At 45.7% G+C, this 19,676-nt stretch overlaps 1 long non-coding RNA gene across 1 annotated transcript; it reads left to right on the forward strand.

Moving 5' to 3' along the window:
* Positions 1–256: 256 nt before the first annotated feature.
* On the forward strand, positions 257–2,682 carry LOC132389401 (uncharacterized). Its single transcript, XR_009510518.1, has 3 exons — positions 257–401; positions 1,430–1,491; positions 2,213–2,682. It is a non-coding gene; the product is annotated as an uncharacterized LOC132389401 (long non-coding RNA).
* Positions 2,683–19,676: the final 16,994 nt, after the last annotated feature.

Raw genomic sequence — 19,676 nt, forward strand, 5'->3', positions numbered from 1 at the left:
TGTGATGGGACGGTGTCGTGGGAGCTTCACTCTGTGACTGAACACGGGAGTGTGTGATGGGACGGTGTGGAGGGAGATCCACTCTGTGTTTGACGCCGGGAGTGTGTGATGGGACGGTGTCGTGGGTGCTTCACCCTGAGACTGAACACGGGAGTGTGTGATGGGACAGTGTGGAGGGAGGCTAACTTTTTACTGATCCCAGTTGAAGCGACGGGAATTATGGAGGGAGATATATGGTTCCTTTTTTCTTAGTTGCAGAACAAACGTGTCCGCAAATCTGGATCAAAAATGAAGACCGGTGTTATTTCATATCCAAGATCGCAAATACTTATGATGGAGCGAGGCAACATTGTTCAGAATTTGATTCAGGGCTCCTCGAAATAAATTCAAACAAGGAAAAGGTATGTCTTGCCCTGAGAAGAGATATCAGTAATCAGGAGATCCCGGGATGAGACAAACAGTGATTCTCCCCCCACATAATCCTACTCCGGCCACCGACACCCCCGCCCCCCCCACCACACTCCTGGGAAGAACCTTCCACAATGTCCCGTCGCACACTCCTGGGGTCAGACACAGAGTGAATCTCCCTCCACACCGTCTCATCACACAATCCCGGGGTCAGACACAGAGTGAATCTCCCTCCACCCCGCCCCATCACACACTCCCGGGGTCAGACACAGAGTGAATCTCGCTCCACACCGTCCCATCACACACTCCCGGGGTCGGACACAGAGTGAATCTCCCTCCGGACCGTCCCATCACACACTTCCGGGGTCAGACACAGAGTGAATGTCCCTCAAGACCGTCCCATCACACACTCCCGGGTTCAGACACAGAGTGAATCTCCCTCCACACCGTCCCATCACACACTCCCGGGGTCAGACAGAGAGTGAATCTCCCTCCACACCGTCCCATCACACACTCCCTGGGTCAGACAGAGAGTGAATCTCCCTCCACACTGTTCCATCACAGACTCCCGGGGTCAGACACAGAGTGAATCTCCCTTTACACCGCCCATCACACACTCCCGGGATCAGACACAGAGTGAATCTCCCTCCACACCGTCCCATCACACACTCCCGGGTTCAGACATGGAGTAACGCTGACTCCACACCGTCCCATCACACACTCCCGGGGTCAGACACAGAGTGAATCTCACTCCACACCGTCCGATCACACACTCCCGGGGTCAGACACAGAGTGTATCCCCTCCACTCCATCCCATCACACACTCCCGTGGTCTGACACAGAGTTAATCTTCCTCCACACCATCCCATCACACACTCCCGGGGTCAAACACAGAGTGAATCTCCCTCCACACTCCCGAGCTCAGTCAATGGGTGTTTCCATCTCTGTTCCGTCCCTTCACATGGATATGCAATGAGAGAGTCTGTTTCTAAACATTATCTGAAATGATTTCATTTCACAGAATTTTGTTTCTAATGCTGTCTATCAATCTGTATCATACTGGATCGGAAAATGCGCAAACAGGTGAGGTTTGGAATGTTGCCGGTCTGTGGTGTTGGATTGGGACAGTGGGTTAGTTTGGAGAATGAAACGAGGTCGTGTGGATAGTGTCGGGCAGTGGGATTAGTTTGAGTTCTGACACAGATCTATGGGCAGAGAGGGAGTCAGTGAGATCAGTTTGGACAAAGGCTCGGTGTTGTTTTGAGAGTGGAACCGCGGGATTAGTTTGTTGACTGACAGAGTGTTGTCCCGAGAGGGTGAGGAAGTGGGATTAATTTGGGAGATTATTCGGGATTTTAGCGGAGCGCGGTATAATGAGATTCGTTCGGCCATGGACCTGGAGCTGTGGGGAGAGCGCGGTATCATGGGATTAGTTCCGAGGCTGACAGGGGGCTGTGGGGAGAGTGCGGTATCATGGGATTAGTTCCGAGGCTGACAGGGGGCTGTGGGGAGAGCGCGGTATCATGGGATTAGTTCCGAGGCTGACAGGGGGCTGTGGGGAGAGCGCGGTATCATGGGATTAGTTCCGAGGCTGACAGGGGGCTGTGGGGAGAGCGCGGTATCATGGGATTAGTTCCGAGGCTGACAGGGGACTGTGGGCAGAGCGCGGTATCATGGGATTAGTTCCGAGGCTGACAGGGGGCTGTGGGGAGAGCGCAGATCAGAGCTATTAGTTTGGCAACGTCTCCGGTTGTCTACTGGGACTGTTTTTTCTCTATTGAAATTGTCTAACCCTCTTTGATAGAAATGTGGCCTCTGATCTTCTGTACAAGATATCCTATGGGTCGACCAGCTGCAGTAACTGCGGCTCGTACGGGAGTTATAATTGCAAATGGAAACACAGATTCATCTGCGAGAAGTCGGCACATTTAGACACGGATATTCCTGAAGAGATCCAAGGTTTCTGTCAACAGCCCGTGGGGCCGAGTTCAATCAACTGACTGCACCTCACTTCTCGCCATTCAATCTGCCCCACTCTCAAACCATTTCTACATCTCCCCCTTTCTACTGTTTTTTCTCTTTTTACCCTTCATCTCTCTAACTCACTCCCTTTCCACCCCTCCTCTCCCGATCGAACCCCAGTCTCTGCCTCTCCTCTCTCCGTTCTCTATACACACTCTCAACCAAGGGGAAAAAAGACTGTGCACATTCACCCTATCTGTGCCCCTCCTGGCTTCATACCCACGCTCCAACGAATATAGACACATCCTTCTTGTCTTCCCTCCATATCTCAGACGCTCGAGTCCCGGCAAGATCCTCGGAATTCTCCCTCAGACACTCTTTCCAGCTCAGTGACATCTTTCCTCCATGAGGGCGACCGGAACTGAACACCGCCCTCCAAACGCGGCCTCAGTGACGCCTTGTACAACTTCAACGTGAGCTCAGCACGGTGAAAAGTTGTAAAATTAACATAAGTTTGGAAAATTAATAAATACTGCATACAGTTGAATACCGATGGAGTGTTTAAGTGTTCAGGGAGCGTTCGCAATCTGATGGCGGAGGGGAAGCAACTGCTCGTAAATGGTTGAGTTTTAAGACGCCTGTACCCTTCCCCGATGGTTTCGATGAACACAGGGTAATTCCCGGCGGGAGTCCGTGGAATTTCACCGGCATTTCCTCGGTGATGAAAGTGGTCTTCCCGAGGCATTTCTTCTTGAACATGTTCTCGGTGGAGGGGAAGATCGCTGACGGGCAATAATTAGCAGTCTGAACCTTCAAGGGAAAGTGACAGCGAACCACACTCCGGGGAAAGCTGGATGTTCAGTCGGGAACATGGCACCTTCTCCGTGTTTGAATGAATGAGCTATGTGTAACCAGATGGATTCGGCATTCTGCTCTTTGGGTCTTACCGTATATTGTCTCTCAGTGTCGGTCTAATCTCGTCCTTAATTACGAACGCCAATCCACCTCCTTGACATTCCTGCTTATCTTTCAATATTGCCTGATATCCTTGGATATTAAATTCCCAATCCTCTCCACCCTGCAACCACGTCTCTATAATGGCCACTATATCATTCCCTTTTGTACTGCTTTGTGCCACACGTTCACCGACCTTATTTGGAAAAATACGGGCATTCAGACAAAATGACTTAACACTCATTGTGCTTTTAAAATCATGTTATCTTTCTCTCGTTACACTTTAATTTTCTTCGCTTCACTTCACTCCACTCTTACTTTTTACTTTTCCGCTTTTTATTTTTCTCGCACAATGGAATGAAGGGAATGACAGAAGCATGAGAGAGGAGCTTGCCCAGGGGGATTGGAGGAGGTTACTGGGGGCGACCACGGCATAGCAGAGTTGGGTAGAGTTTCGAGGAACAGTTCACAAGGCGCAAGATAGATATACCCCAGAGATAGAGAAGTTCTCATATGGCATCCGCGGCTGACGAGAGATAATAAGGACTACATTAAAGTCAACGGAATTTAATGTAAGTTAGCAATAGTGAGCAATAGTGAGTGTGAAGTCGGATGATGAAGTAGTTTTTTTAAAAAAAAAAACAGCCTCAACTGGCTGCGGAAGAATCAGTCTCTGTTCCTCAGGAGAAGGTTGTGGTCCTTTAAGAGGAATCAGAAAATAAGTGAACGTCAGCATGGCGTCTGTGAGTGCGGATCTTCCCGGACAAGCCTGTTAGAGTTCTCAGAGGGAGTAACAAACCGAGTGGACACAGGAGAGACAGTGGATGTCACTGTGAGTGTCTGTGAGTGCGAATCTTCCCGGACAAGCCTGTTAGAGTTCTCAGAGGGAGTAACAAACCGAGTGGACACAGGAGAGACAGTGGATGTAACTGTGAGTGTCTGAGAGTGTGCATCTTCCCGGACAAGCCTGTTAGAGTTCTCAGAGGGAGTAACGAATCGAGTGGACACAGGAGAGACAGTGGATGTAACTGTGAGTGTCTGAGAGTGTGCATCTTCCCGGACAAGCCTGTTAGAGTTCTCAGAGGGAGTAACAAACCGAGTGGACACAGGGGAGACAGTGGATGTCACTGTGAGTGTCTGTGGGTGCGAATCCTGCCGGAAAAGCCTGTTGGAGTTCTCAGAGGAAGTAACAAACCGAGTGGACCCAGGGGGACAGTGGATGTCACTGTGAGTGTCTGTGAGTGCGGATCTTCCCGGACAAGCCTGTTAGAGTTCTCAGAGGGAGTAACAAACCGAGTGGACACAGGAGAGACAGTGGATGTCACTGTGAGTGTCTGTGAGTGCGAATCTTGCCGGACAAGCCTGTTAGAGTTCTCAGAGGGAGTAACAAACCGAGTGGACACAGGGGGACAGTGGATGTCACTGTGAGTGTCTGTGAGTGCGAATCTTGCCGGACAAGCCTGTTAGAGTTCTCAGAGGGAGTAACAAACTGAGTGGACACAGGTGGACAGTGGATGTCACTGTGAGTGTCTGTGAGTACGGATCTCGCCGGACAAGCCTGTCAGAGTCTCAGAGGGAGTAACAAACCGAGTGGACACAGGACAGGCAGTTGTTGTCACTCTCGTGGTTTTTCAAAGGGCATTTGACAAGGCGCCACACTTTAGCCAACTGAACAAGGGAAAATCCTACGGCGTTACAGGAGAGATTCTGGCATGGATCGCGGAATGGCTGACAGGCAGAAGGAAGAGCGTGGTAATAAAAGGCTGCTTTTCTGATTGGCCGTTGGTGTCTATTGGGGATCCTCAGTGGTCTGAATTGCGACAGTTAATTTTACCATGTTTGTTAACGATTTAGGAGATTGAATTGATAAATTCATGGCCAAGTGTGAGGATGATGAAAAGGTCGGTGAAGGGGTAGGTCGAGCTGAGGAAGCAATGCGATTACAGCAGGTTAGAGATAAATTGGAAGAATGGGCAAAATGGCAGAGCGAATGTAATGTTGCGAAACGTATGAAAATGAATTTTGGAATAAGGCACAACAGGGCGGACAATTATCAGTTGGGAGGAAGTTTCAAATATCAGAGGAGCAGAGTGAGTTAGGAGTCCTCGTGTAAGGTTCCCAGACAGTTTATTTGCAGTTTGGGTCTGTTGTAAAGAAGACAAGTGAATGTTACCATTTATGTGAAAGGGAATGAAACGGGAGAACAGGGCAATAATGCTGAGCCTTCTTTACGCTCTAACCAGGCAGAAACGAGTATTTGCAACGGTTCTGGGCCCCATATCCCAGATATGAGATATATCTACGGATAATATATGGCTAATGGAATGTTGGCCTTGATTACAAAGGGAATTGAGTACAAGAGCAAGGGAATCCTTCTGCATTTGTACAGAGCCCTGGTGAGACCATACCTGGAGTATTGGGTACAGTTTTGGTCTCCAGGGTTAAGGAAGGTCATCCTGGCTGTAGAGGAAGTGCAGCGTAGATTCATGAGGTTAATTCCTGGGATGTCTGGACTGTCTTACGCAGAGAGTTTAGAGAGACTGGGCTTGTACACACTGGAATTAAGGAGATTGAGAGGGGATCTGATTGAAACATGATTATTATGGGATTGGACAAGATAGAGGCAGGAAATATGTTCCAGATGCTGGGAGAGTCCAGTACCAGAGGGCATGGTTTGAGAATAAGGGGTAGGTTATTTTGGACAGAGTTAAGGAAAAACTTCTTCTCCCAGGCTGTTGTGGGGGTCTGGAATGCACTGCCTCGGAAGGTCGTGGAGGCCAATTCTCTGTATGCTTTCAAGTAGGAGCTAGATAGGTATTTTATGGATAGGGGAATCAAAGGATGAAGGGACAAGGCAGAAACCTGGTATTGATAGCAGATGATCAGCCATGATCTCAGAATGGCGGTGCAGGCTCGAAGGGACAAATGGTCTACTTCTGCACCTATTGTCTATTATCTATTGCATATTGTAAATAAAGGATGGGTTCTGATTGAAGAGAGTTCAGAGGAGGTTATCAAGGGTAATTAAGGAAATGAAGGGGTAAACTAAATAACATTTAGCTGCTTGGGGACTGCACTCACTGGAATTTAGAAGAATGCAGAAGAGCGGGAGTGGGAGTGGGCTAAGTCTGATTGAAACCTAACCAATGCTGAAAGAAGAGACAGGGTGGATAGGGAAGGTCTCTTCCTTTGGGGTTGGTGTATAGAACTAAACTACACAGCCTCAGAATTGAGGAGCACCCTCTCAGAACAGGGGTAGGGAGGAATTATTTATTTAACCAGCGAGTCGTGAATCTGTGGAATGCTCAACCACAGACCGAAGGAGACCAGGTTTCAGTGTGTATTTAAGTCGGTTTTTGATCGTTGATTTCCCTTCTCCTCATCTGGAAATGAATGCTGACGTGTATTTTCCTTCCTCACCAACTACTGCTCCTGTAACTTAATTTTGAGGGAATCCTGCACGTGGATGCCCAAACCCTTTTGTCCGTAGACTGCTGAATCTTCTCTACATTTAGAAAATAGTCTACACCTTTGTTTCTGATACCAAATTGCATGATCATGTACCTGCAAACACGTTATCCCATCAGACACTAGCTTGCCCGTTTTTCCTAATCTGTATGAACCCCTCTGTAGCCTGCTTGCTACTTAAACACTGTTTGTTGATCGGAAATATTTTGGCCGATCTACACTGACTGTGGTTTCCCGATGATGAAGTAAAACATTCGGTTGCAGAGGGAGATGCACTGCCCGGGATTTGGAGCTTGTTGTTTAGAAATGAGGAAATGATTGTGCTGAACTCTGAGCTGTCGTCAGTAAACCGCAGGCTGCTGTAGGTATTGTAATTGTCCAGATGGTCCGAGGCCCAGCAGGAGCTTCTCTGATCGTGTTCCATTTGGCTACCAATGGCATGGGTAGGATAAGTGAGGAGAAGACACAGGGTGTTAGGTTAAAGGGCAGGATCTCCAATATTGCTACCAGTGTCATGTGCTAGCAAGTCTAGAACCAGATTATACAATCTCCACACAGAGGTTTCTGATAGACACTGAGAAGTAGGCCACAGAGTTCCAGAACAGTTATTGCTGAGGTTGTGGAGGCGGATGGTGATAGGAACTCACGTAAAATTGGTAATCAGCTGGTAGAGATCAGTGCAGATATTTTCCTGGGCTGTATACATTTCAATGCAGAATAAACTGCTTTGGCTGAAAATAGTGCTGAAGATGACGCAGCTGGCTTACAAACAGAGTGAATGTGTACTGAGGAGAGGCTATTGAGGAGGCAACATCGCAGTAAATTGGTTGAGTTGCAGCGTAAAATGTAGACGCCATCGAACTGGATGTATAGAGGTGATGAATTCTAATGTCCAGAGTATAATGGACAAAGCGGTGTTTCAGTGACAGGAGGCAAAGGGTGGGAATGAGCGGAGACTTTTTGTTTGGCTGCCGGTGGCTCATCACTTTCCACAGGGGCCTGTGTTGGGAGCAATACTTTTTACCTTGTATGACAATCATTTGGATGATGGAGCTGATTGCGTAGTTGCGACGTTTGCAGAGGATTGGAAGATGGGTGGAGGGGCAGGCTGTTTTCAGGAAGCCGAGAGCGCAGAGCCTCTTCTTTAAATGGAGAGAACATTCGGAAAAATATCGAAGGATGAATGGGATCCTCTAAACGTTATTTTGCGGGTTGAAGAAAGTAAATGCAAAATCGGAATTCATTTCAAGAGGGCTGGAACATAAAAGCAATGATGTAATACTGAGAATTTACAAAGCATTGGTGAGGCCTCTCGTGGAGTACTATGAACGGTTGTGGGCCTTTTATTTAGTAAAGGATGTACTGAAGCTGAAGAGGGTTCTAAAGAGAGTCAAGAGGTTGATTCCATAAAAATCGTTTGAAGACTCTGGGCCTACACCAGGATTAAGTCAATAAGTTGTGACCTCATCGAAACCTCTCAAATGGAGAAAGGCTTTGCTCGAGTGGATGTGGAGATGATTTCCCCGCAGGGAAAGACCAGAGGATACATCTAAGAATAGAGAGGCGCCCTCTGTGCACCCCTTATCCTTTGATTTCCAGTGTATTCCGGCCCAGAGCCGTGAAAGCTTCCCGTATAGCAAGGCTTTCAATCACAGAATAAGTATTGTGCACCTGTTGTGAACCCTGTCCAAAGTATGGACATCCTTTCCTCCATCAGGAGCCCCAAGATACTCACAACACTTAAACTGAGCCGCACCTGTGCCTTATAAAGTCACAAAATTCCATCCTTGCTTATATATTTCAGTCCTCCACAATAAAAAAAAGTAACTTCATATTTTCCTTCCTCAGTACCGACTGAACCTGCAAATAAATCTTAAAGGAATCCTGCACGAGATCCCTTTGTACCGTAAATATTTCTGCATTTAGAAAATGGTCAAGTATCATATTTTTCTATCAAAGTGTCTGGCCATACACTCTCCCATACTGTACTCTATCTGCTGCACATTTGTCCATTTTCCTAATGTGTTTAAGTCCTTCTGCAGCCTCTCTTCTACCTCACAATTGCCTCTTGATCGGTAATGTTATTATTGGACTGCACTCACTATGGTTCCCTGATGAGAAATTAAACATCCTGTTGCAGACGGTGGTAACACTTTAACCGTCCGTTGGGTTAGACGGGGCAAAGTGTCTTTAGTGTGTCCAGGACGGTTTCCTGTCACAGTATGTTGACAGGCCGAATAGGGAGAATGCCATACTAAATCTAGTAATTGACAAGGAACCGGGTCAGATCACAGATCTCTCAGTGGGTGAGCATCTGAGGGACAGTGACCTCCTCTGTTGGCCTTTGGAATTATCATGGAAAAGAATAGAATGAGAGAGAATAGGAGAATTTTTAATTGGGGAAATTAAAATTATGAAGATATAAGACTAGAACTTGCAGGTGTTAATTGGGGTGATGTTATCGCAAGGAAATATACTATGAACATGTGGTCGAAATTTAGGGATCAGGATGTTGGGGATAATTCGACCCAATGAGGAAGATAAAGACTGGTAGGGAGATGGAACCAGGGGTGACAAGTGAGGTGGACATCTAGTCAGGTGGTAGAGGGCAGCATACATGGGGTTTAGGAAGCAAGGATCAGATGGAGCTATTAAAGAATATAGGGTAGCAAGCAAGAAGGTTCAGAAGGGGCTGAGGAGAGCAAGTAGGGGGCATGAGAAAGCCTTGGCGAGAAGGGTAAAGGAAAACCCCAAGGCCTCTTTCAATGATGTGAAGAGCAAAAGGATGATAGGGGTGAAGGTAGGACGGATTACAGATAAAGGTGGGAATGTGTACCTGCAGGCTGTGGAAGTGTGTGAGATCCTTAATGAATACTTCTCTACGGCATTTACCAATGAGACGGAACTTGATGACAGTGAGGACAATATGAGTGAGGTTGATATTCTGGAGCATGTTGGTCATGGGCTCCCTGCTTTTCGCGATTTTTATTAACGGCTTGGATGTGTGGGTAGAAGGGTTGGAAAGTTTTCATGAGACACGAAGTTTGTGTTGTTTTGGATAGTGTTGAGGATTATCGAAGATTGCAGAAAAACGTTGACAGGATGCAGAAGTGGGCTCAGAAGTGGCAGATGGAGTTCAAACCTGAGAGGGGTCAGGTGTGCACTTTGACAGGACAAACTCCAAGGAAGAGTACTAAGTAAATGGCAGGATACTTGGTACCATGAAGAAGCTGATATATCTGGGGGTAGATGTCCACAGATCCCAGAAATTTGTCTCACAGGTAGATAGGTCAGTTACGAAAGTTCACGGGGTGTTAGCTTCATTATACGAAGGATAGAATTTAAGGTTCAAGTTGTAATGATGCGGCCATATCAAACTCTGGTTCAGCCACACTTGGAATACCGTGTCCAGTTCTGGTCGCCTCACTATTGGAAGGATGCGAAAGCATTGGGAAGGGTACAGAGGAGATTTACCAGGATGCTGCCTGGTTTAGAGAGTATGGATTATGGTCAGAGATTAAGGGAGCTCGGGCCTTACTCACTGGAGAGAAGGAGGATGGCAGGAGATATGATAGAGGTGTACAAGATATTAAGAGGAATAGATAAAGTGGACAGGCAGCACCTCTTCCTCAGGGCACAGGACAAGAGGACATGTCTTTAAGCTAAGGGGAGGGAAGTTTAAGGGGGATGAGAGGACGTTTATTTTTACTCAGAGACTTGTTGGTGCGTGGAATGCACTACCTGAGTCAGTGGTGGAGGCAGTTGCACTAGTGGAATTTAATAGAGTACTAGACAGGTATATGGAGGAATTTTAGTTGGGGGGGTGATATAGGATTATAGATATAGATATAGGATTAAATGTCGACACAACATTGTGGGCCTACGGGCTTGTACTGTGCATTCTACGTTCTACGTTATATACCCTGGCCCAGAATTTGGAGCTTGTTTTTAAGAACTGAGGAAATGATTGTGCTGAACTCTCCGCTATGGACAATAAACCGCAGCCTGGCGTAACTATTATTGTTGTGCAATGGTCCAAGGCCCAGTGGAGAGCAAATGAGGTTGCACCCGCTGTGGACGTATCGTGGAGAGTGACAAAGTACAGCTGGCCCACGTTCTGGGCCCTGGGTAGATCCTGTGAGACGCTAACATCCGAGATATTCAAATAATACGAGAGCCTTGTCGGGTGACAGATGTGACAAAGACAGGCAGTTACACCAAAGGAAGAGGACACAGGAAACTGGGTGACAGCGAGACAGGGGAAAGCAGTTAATGAACCAGTGCAGAGTAGCCCTGTGGTCATCATCATTAGTAGAATGTAGAACACTTTAGATACAGTCGTGCAAACAAACTAATAGAGGGGTCCCATTGGTCGGCTGTTTTGCAGTGAGTCTGCCTCTTGAGAAGGGAAGAAGGAAGAAGAAATACGCTGTGGTGATAGGGGATTCGTTAGATAGGCTAACAGACTGGAGGCTTGTTGTGACAGAATGATTCTCGGATGGCATGATGCCTTCGGCGTGCCAGGGTGCGGGATATCTCAAACCGAATCCTTCGTATTTGGTAGTGCGAGGGTCAAAAGCCTGAAGTCTGTATACTGAAGAGGTATAATTAAATTAATTCTGCAATTTGTGAGGGAGAAGCATAAGTCACATGCATCAGTATCTCAATGGAATAATGGGATGTGTAGAGGCATAAGATTGGACCACTTGTTCAAGTCTCCCAAAAGTTAGAGGATGATGAGTAGATCCCTGGAGCAAGAATCCCAGAAGTTTAATTTGCAGGCTGAGTCTGGGTTAGGTTTAGAAGGCAAATGCGATGGTGGCATTTATTTTAAGGGGAAAATAATAATAATAATAATAATAATAATAATAATAATAATAATAATAATAATAATAATAATAATAATAATAATAATAATAATAATAATAATAATAATAATAATAATAATAATAATAATAAATAGTAATAATGAAAAAACAAGTATATAATACTAATGCTTTATAAGGAAACAACAAAGGCCGCACTTGGAGTATTGGCAACAGATCTGTTCCCCATATCGCATAAAGGATATGTTGTCATTGGAGAGAGTGCAGGCGAGGTTCACAAGGATAATACTGGAAATGAAGGGGTTAACCTATGAGAAGCGTTCGGTAACTTTGGGCCTGTACGCATTGGAAGTTAGAAGAATGCGTGGTGATAGAACGATAGAACCATTGAACATTATAGCACTAAACAGGACCTCCGGCCCTTCTTGGCTGTGCTGAACCATTTTTCTGCCTAGTCCCGCTGACCTGCACCTGAATCTTATCTTTCCATACATCTCTCATCCATGTATCTGTCCAAGTTTTTCTTAACTTTTATAAGTGAGCCTGAATTTACGTCATCCCACAGCTCATTCCACACTCCCACCATTCACTGTGTGAAGAAACCACACCTCTTCCCAAATTTCCTTTAAACTGTTCCTACTTCATCCTTAACCTATGTCCTTTGTGCTTTTTCTATCCCCTCGTCTCAGTGAAAAGAAGGCTGCTTGCATTCACTCTATCTATACCCATCATAATTTTATATCGCTCTTCAATTCTCGCCTCATTCTTTTACGCTCCAGGGAATAAATTCTTAACCCATTCAAGCTTTCTCTGTAACTCAGTTTCTCAAGTCCCGGCAACATCCTTGTAAACCTTCTCTACACTCTTTTTACTATCCTTCCTTTAATTGGGTGTCCAAAACTCCAAATTCGCCTTCACCATTGTCTAATATATCCTTCCTATAACATTCCAACTCTTATACTCAATACTTTGATTTATAAAGGCCAATGTACCAATAGCTCTCTTTACTACCCTATCTATCTTTGACGCCAGTTTTTTGGAAATTCAGTATCTGTATTACCATATCCCTCTGTTCTACTGCACTCCTCAGTACCCTACCATTTACCTTGTATGTTCTAGCTTCGATTTTCCATCCAAAGTGCAATACCTCACACATGTCTGTATTAATATCCATCTTGCATTTTCAGCCCCTTTTTCCATCTGATCCACATCCATCTCTAAGCTTAGAAAACCTTCCTCACTGTCCACTTCATCTCCAAAATTTGTATCATCAGCAAATCTGCTGATCCAGTTTACCGCATTATCTCCATATCATTGCTATAGATGACAAATAACAATGGCACAGCACTGATCCCTGTGGCGCACCACTTGTCACAGGCCTTCACTCAGGGAAGCAATCCTCCACTACCACACTCTGGCTTCTTCCAATAAGCCAATTCCTAATCTAATTTTCTACCTTACCATGTATACCTAGCCCTTGTATCTTCCTAACTAAACCCCCATGCAGGACCTTGTCAAAGGCCTATCTGAGGTCCATGTAGACAGAATCCACTGCCTTCTCTTCATCTACTTTCCTGGCAACCTCCGCGAAAAACTCTAATAGATTGTTTGAACAATCTTGTGATATTGTTGAACCTACCGAATGTTGAAAGGGCTGAGGACGGTGGATGTGGAGGGGATGTTTCCTGTGGTGGGGATACCCAGAACATGAGGCAACCTACTCAAAATTAGGGGGCGTCCTTTCAGAATGGAAGCAAAGAGGAGAACCTGTTGTCAGAGGAAAGCGAATATGCGGAACGCTCTGCCACAAACCATGCTGGAGTCCAAGCCCGTGAATTGAGTTAGGCGGAATATGACAGTTTTCTGATTGGTTAGGGCATCAAAAATACGGCGACAAGGTCGGTTCAGTGTGATCCGTGATTAGCCATGAATGACAAATCAGATTTGATGGGCTGAATAGCCTTATGATTTGCAATGTCATCTGGTTGTATCATCTCCAACGTCAGCAAATCCATTATTTTCTAAGGGGACCAACATTGCTCTTAATACAGCAAATGTGACCTCTCCAGTGCCTTGTAAAGCATAGAAAATAAACCCTTTCTCTTATATTCTGGTCATCTGGAAATAAATGCAAACACTTCATTTGTCTTCCTCACCACCGACTCCAAGTAAGTTAACTTCGAGGGAATCCTCCACCAGGACTCCCAAATTCTTTTGCGTGGTAGTTTTGTTTTTTTTTAAGAAAATAGTTCACACTTTTATTTCTTCTGGAAAATTGCATGACCGTACACTTCGAGGCACTGTATTCCATCTGCCAGTACATTTCGCATTTTCCCTATCTATATAAGGCCTGCAGCCTCTCTGCTACTTCAACACTACCTGTAGATCGGAAATGTTATGACCGATCTGCACGGACTGTGGTTTCACTATGCGGAAGTCAAACATTATTTTGCAGAGGGAGATGCAAAGGCCCAGGTTTTGGAGCTTGTTGATGAGAACTGAGGAAATGACTGTGCTGAACGCTGAGCTGTTGCCAATACACCGCAGCGTGACGTAAGCATTTCTATTGTCCTGAAGGTCCAAGGCCCAGGGCAGAGCAAGTGATGCCCTGTTCCTCGTGGGTACCATTGTCATGGGTTGGAAGTATAACGAGGGAATACAGGAAGTTAGGTTCAAAATAACCTCTCCCTCAATGTCAGCAAGACGAACGAATTGGTTGTTGATTTCAGAAGGAGTAGCGGACCACACAACGCCATCTAAATCGGTAGTGCGCGGGTGGAACCGGTCAAAAGCTTTAAGTTCTTCGGGGTGAATATCACAAATGGACTGACTTGTTCTAACCAAGCAGAATCGACTGCCAAGAAGGCCCACCAGCGCCTTTACTTCCTGAGAAAGCTGAAGAACTTTGACCAGTCCCCTAAAACTATCACTAACTTTTTATAGGTGCACTGGAGAAAGTATTCTTCTAGGGTGCATCCCAACCTGGTATGGATGTTGTCCTGTCCAAGACCGGAAAAAGCTGCAAAAGATCGTGAACAGAGCCCAGCACATCACACAAAACAATCTTCCATCTTTGGCCTCAAACATTACACCACACGCTGTCGGAGGTTGATGTTCCGCAGCCTGCTGGTTCTGGGACCCCTACTTCTCGTGATTTTTATTAACGTGGGGGTGGAAGGGTGGATTGACAAGGTTGCAGATGACACAAAGGTTGGTGGTGTTGTGGATAGTGTAGAGAATTGTCTAAGATTGCAGAGAAACCTTGATTGGATGCGGACGTGGGCTGAGAAGTGGCAGATTGCGTTAAACTCGGAGAAGTGTGAGGTGGTATACTTTAGAAAGACAAACTCCAAGACAAAGTAAATGGCAGGATACATGGGAGTGGGGCGGAACGAAAAGATCTGGCGTACATGTCCATGATCCCTGAAAGTTGCCTCATAGGTTGATAGGGTAGTTAAGAAAGTTTACAGGCTGTTAGCTTTCATAAGACGAAGGGTATAGTTTAAGGTTAGCGAGGTAATGATGCAGCCTTATAAAACACTGATTAAGCCATCTTATTAAGCCTTATAGGAAGGATTTGGAAGCATTGGAATGGGTAGAGAGGAGATTCACCAGGATGGTACCTGGTTTAGAGAGTATGTATTATGATCAGAGATCAAGGGGGCTAGGACTTTGCTCTTTGGATAGAAAGAGGATGAGATGATACATGATAGATTGATACAAGTTATGAAGAGGAATAGACAGAGTGGACAGCCAGCGCCTCTTCCTCAGGACACCACTGCTCATTACAAGAGGACATGACTTTAAGGTAAGTGGAGGGAAGTTCAAGGGGGATATTAGAGGAATGTTCTTTTTCCTCAGAGTATGGTTGGTGCGGGGAATGCACTGCCGGAGTCAGTGGTGGAGGCAGATACACTGGTGAAATTTAAGAGACTACTGGTCAGGTATATGGAGAAATTTAAGGGGTCAGTAGTAATAAGGGAGGCATGGCTTAAGGGACGACTGAACATTGTGGATCGAAGGGACTGCACTGGACTGTAATATTCTATGTTCTATGTTATGTAACCTGGCCCAGGATTTGGAGGTTGTTTATAAGAACTGAGGAAATGATTGTGCTGAACGGTGAGCTGTGGCCAACAAACTGCAGCCTGACGTAACTATTGCTTTTGTGCAATGGTCCAAGGCCCAGTGGAGAGCAAATGAGATTGCACCCTTTGTGGATCTATCGTGGAGAGAGACAAAGTGCAGCTGGTCCACGTTCTGGGCCCTCTATAGATCCTGTGAGATGCTAACATCCGGGATATTGAAATAATTCTTGAGGCTTACCGGGTGACAGATAAGATTTATAGAGAGGCAGTTACACCCAAGGCGGAGGACACAGTAGACTGGGTGAACGCAAGGCAGGGGAAAGCGATTAATGAGTCAGTGTATAGCACCCCAGTGGTCATCCTCTTCAGTAGCATGTATAACACTTCAGATACAGTCGGAAATACGAACTAATATCTCAAACCGAATCCTCAGCATTCGTAAATTCAAGGGTCAAAAGCCAGAAGTATTTTACTGAAGAGCTATGATTAAATTCGTTCTGTTGTTTGTGATGGAGAAGCATAAGTCACATGTATCAGTATCGCAATGGAATAATGCGATTTACATCGGCATCGGAGTGGATTCGTTGTGCAAGTATCCCAAAAGATTAATTTACAGTTTGAGTGTGGGGTAAGAAGGCAAATGCAATGGGGGCATATGACATTTACAATTTCCCAGCTGATCCAAATCCCTCTCTAGGCTTTGACAAACTTCTTCACTGTCCAGTACATCTCCAGTCTTCGTAAGTTTGCAAATGCAATTTACCACATTAACATCCATATCATTGATACAGATGACGAATAACAATAGACCCGGAACTGAGACCTGTCGCACAGACACAGTCCTACACTCAGGGAAGAAATCCTCCACTACCTCTCTCTCGTTTCTCTCAATGAGCTAATGTCAAATCCAATTTTCTACCTCACCATGTATATCTAGCGCCTATAACTTCCGAACTGACCTCCCATGCGGGACCTTGCCAAAGGCCTTACTGAAGTCCATGTAGGCGACATCACCTGTCTTCCCTTCATCTACCTTCCTGGTAACATCCTCGAAAACCTCTGATAGATTGTTTAAACAATCTTGTTTTTCAATCTTGTGATCTTCTTGAACCTATCGAATGTTGAAAGGCCTAGGTACAGTGGATGTGGAGAGGAACTTTCTTGCGGTGGGGATATCCAGAACGTGAGGGCACATCCTCAAAATTACGGGGCGGCCTTTCAGAATGGAAGCAAAGAGGAGTGAATGTTGCCAGAGAAAATCGAATATGCGGAACGCTCTGCCACAAACCACGCTGGAGGCCAAGCCCGTGAGTAGAATTAGGCGGAATATGACAGATTTCTGATTGGTTAGGGCATCAAAAATACGGCGAGAAGTGATCCAGGATGAGCCATGAATGGAACGGCAAATCAAATCTGATGGGCTGAGCAGCCTTATGCTTCGCAAAGTCTTCTGGTCGTAACATTTCCAAAGTCATCAAATCCATTATTTCTATGGGGACCAACATTGCTCATAATACAACAAATGTGTGACCTCTCCAGTGCCTTGTAAAGCATAGAAAATAAACTTTTACTTTTATATTCTGGTCAGCTGGAAATGAATGCGAATATTGCATTTGTCTTCCTCGCTACCGACTCCACCTGTAAATTAATCTCGAGGGAATCCTGCACCTGGACTCTCAAATCCCTTTGAACCGTAGTTTGTTGTGTTATTTTCAAGAACTTAGTCCACACATTTATTTCTTCTCCAGGCACTTTATTTAATCTGCCAGTAATTTGCCCATTGTTTCTAATCTGTGTAAGACCTGCAGCCTCTCTGTTAATTCAACACTACCTGTAGTTCGGAAATGATGCGTCCGATCTACACGGACTGTGGTTTCCCGATGAGGAAGTGAAACATTATTTTGCAGCGGGAGATGCAACGGTCCAGGATTTGGAGCTTGTCGATAAGGACTGAGGAAATGACTGTGCTGAACGCTGAGCTGTTGCCAATACACCGCAGCGTGCCGTAAGCATTGCTATTGTCCTGATGGTCCAAGGCACTGTACAGAACAAGTGCAATCGTGTTACTTGCGGATATCAGTGCCATTGGGAGGACGTATGAGGAGGGAGTACAGGGAGTTAGATTCTAAGTTAAAGGGCAGGATGTCCGGGGTATTGTTCTCAGGATTGTTGCTCGTGCCGCGCGCTGGTGAGCCCAGAACCAGGAAAACTGTACAGTTGACAATTATCGGTTCGAACCAGTTGCGGAGGGACGTGAGCCAGATTGCCAGAACAGATTATGGAGAATTTGTGGAGGCAGATGGTTGTAACACCTCAGACGCTGTTCGGAATCATATGGTTGAACTCAGGGCAACTCTTGTACTGAGCTGTATAGATTCCAATGTGAAAAAAAACATGTAGGGAATCCGATAATAGTGTTGGCGATGAGGGAGCTGGTTTACAAATAGAGGCAATGGGTGGTCAAGAGAGCCTTTTGATCTGTGAAAATTGAGGTCAATCGGATGAGCTGCAACGTATAAGGTGGACAATATCGCCAGTACTTTGTCTATTTTCCTAATCGCTAGATGACCTGCAGCCTCTCTGTTAATTCAACACTACCTGTCGATGGGAATGTTATTACGATTTGCACGGACTGTGGTTTCCCGATGAGGAAGTCAAACATTATTTTGCAGCGGGAGATGCAACGGTCCAGGATTTGGAGCTTGTTGCTCAGAACTGAGGAAGTGATTGCGCTGAACGCTGAGCTGTTGCCAATACACCGCAGCGTGACGTAAGCATTGCTATTGTCCAGAAGGTCCAAGGCCCAGTACAGAGCAAGTGAAATCGTGTTACTTGCGGATATCAGTGCCATTGGTAGGACGTATGAGGAGGGAGTACAGGGAGTTATGTTCTAAGTTAAAGGGCAGGATGTCCAGGGTGCTGATCTCAGGATTGCTGCTCGTGCCGCGTGATAGTGAGCCCAGAACCAGGAAAACTGTACAGCGGACAGTCATCGGTTCAGCAGGCCGGGAAGCATCAACGGAAAAGAATACTGACGACGTTTCGGGCCGAGTCCTTTCAGCAGTGACCTTGGGTCGCTAGGCGTTGAATCAGTGAGGTTAGGGATACAGAAATGCTCGGGCAAATACATCTGGTCAGAATTGTATAGAGACACCCAAACAGTGGTAAATATCTGGCCTGCAAAGTAGAACGGGACACGGAAAATACATGCCAAAATGGCAATGTTGCAATCTTCATGGGGGAACTACAATATACAGGTAGATTGGGAAAATCAGGTTGGTGTTGGATTCCAGGAGAGGTATTTCTATACTGCGTGCGATTTGGCTTTTTATAGTAGTTCGTGGTTGAACCCACGAGGTATTATGGATTGGATGCTGGTCTGTCAACCATATCTTATCAGACAGCTTGAGGTAGGAGAACCCTAGGTTTAAGTGATCATAATATGAAAAGTTTCATCCTTCAGTCTGAGAGGAAGAAGCTCAAATCAGCTGTATCAGTGGGGAAAAAGAGGATGTTCCAGAGGCATGAGCGTAATGCTGGCCAGAATTGAATGGAGATGGAGGGATGACGGCAGAAAAGCAATGTCTGGAATTTCTGTAAGCAATTCGTAAAGAATAGTACATGTACATCCCAAAGTGGAAGATCTATTCCAAAGGCAGTCTGACACAATCTTCTGCCAACATTGAAATGAAAGTGTAGGCAATTTTGTAACTGGAGAGAAAATGGAAAACACAAACGGAGGCTGACACTGAGAGAGAGTTGGGAGAACTTGTGCAGGATTCTCTGTAGGTTGATTTCCATGTTGAGTCTGTGATCAGGAAGTCCAATGCCACGTGCGCATTTATTCCCAGGGATGACCTCATTAAAACCTCTCGAATGGTGAAAGGTCTTGCTAGAGTAGATGTGCAGAGGATTTGTCTTGTGCTGTTAGAGCCAAAGACCAGAGGATACTCCCTCAGAATAGAGGGAC

The sequence above is a fragment of the Hypanus sabinus genome, unplaced genomic scaffold (assembly GCF_030144855.1).
Source record: "Hypanus sabinus isolate sHypSab1 unplaced genomic scaffold, sHypSab1.hap1 scaffold_557, whole genome shotgun sequence".
NCBI classification, from domain to species: Eukaryota; Metazoa; Chordata; class Chondrichthyes; order Myliobatiformes; family Dasyatidae; genus Hypanus; species Hypanus sabinus.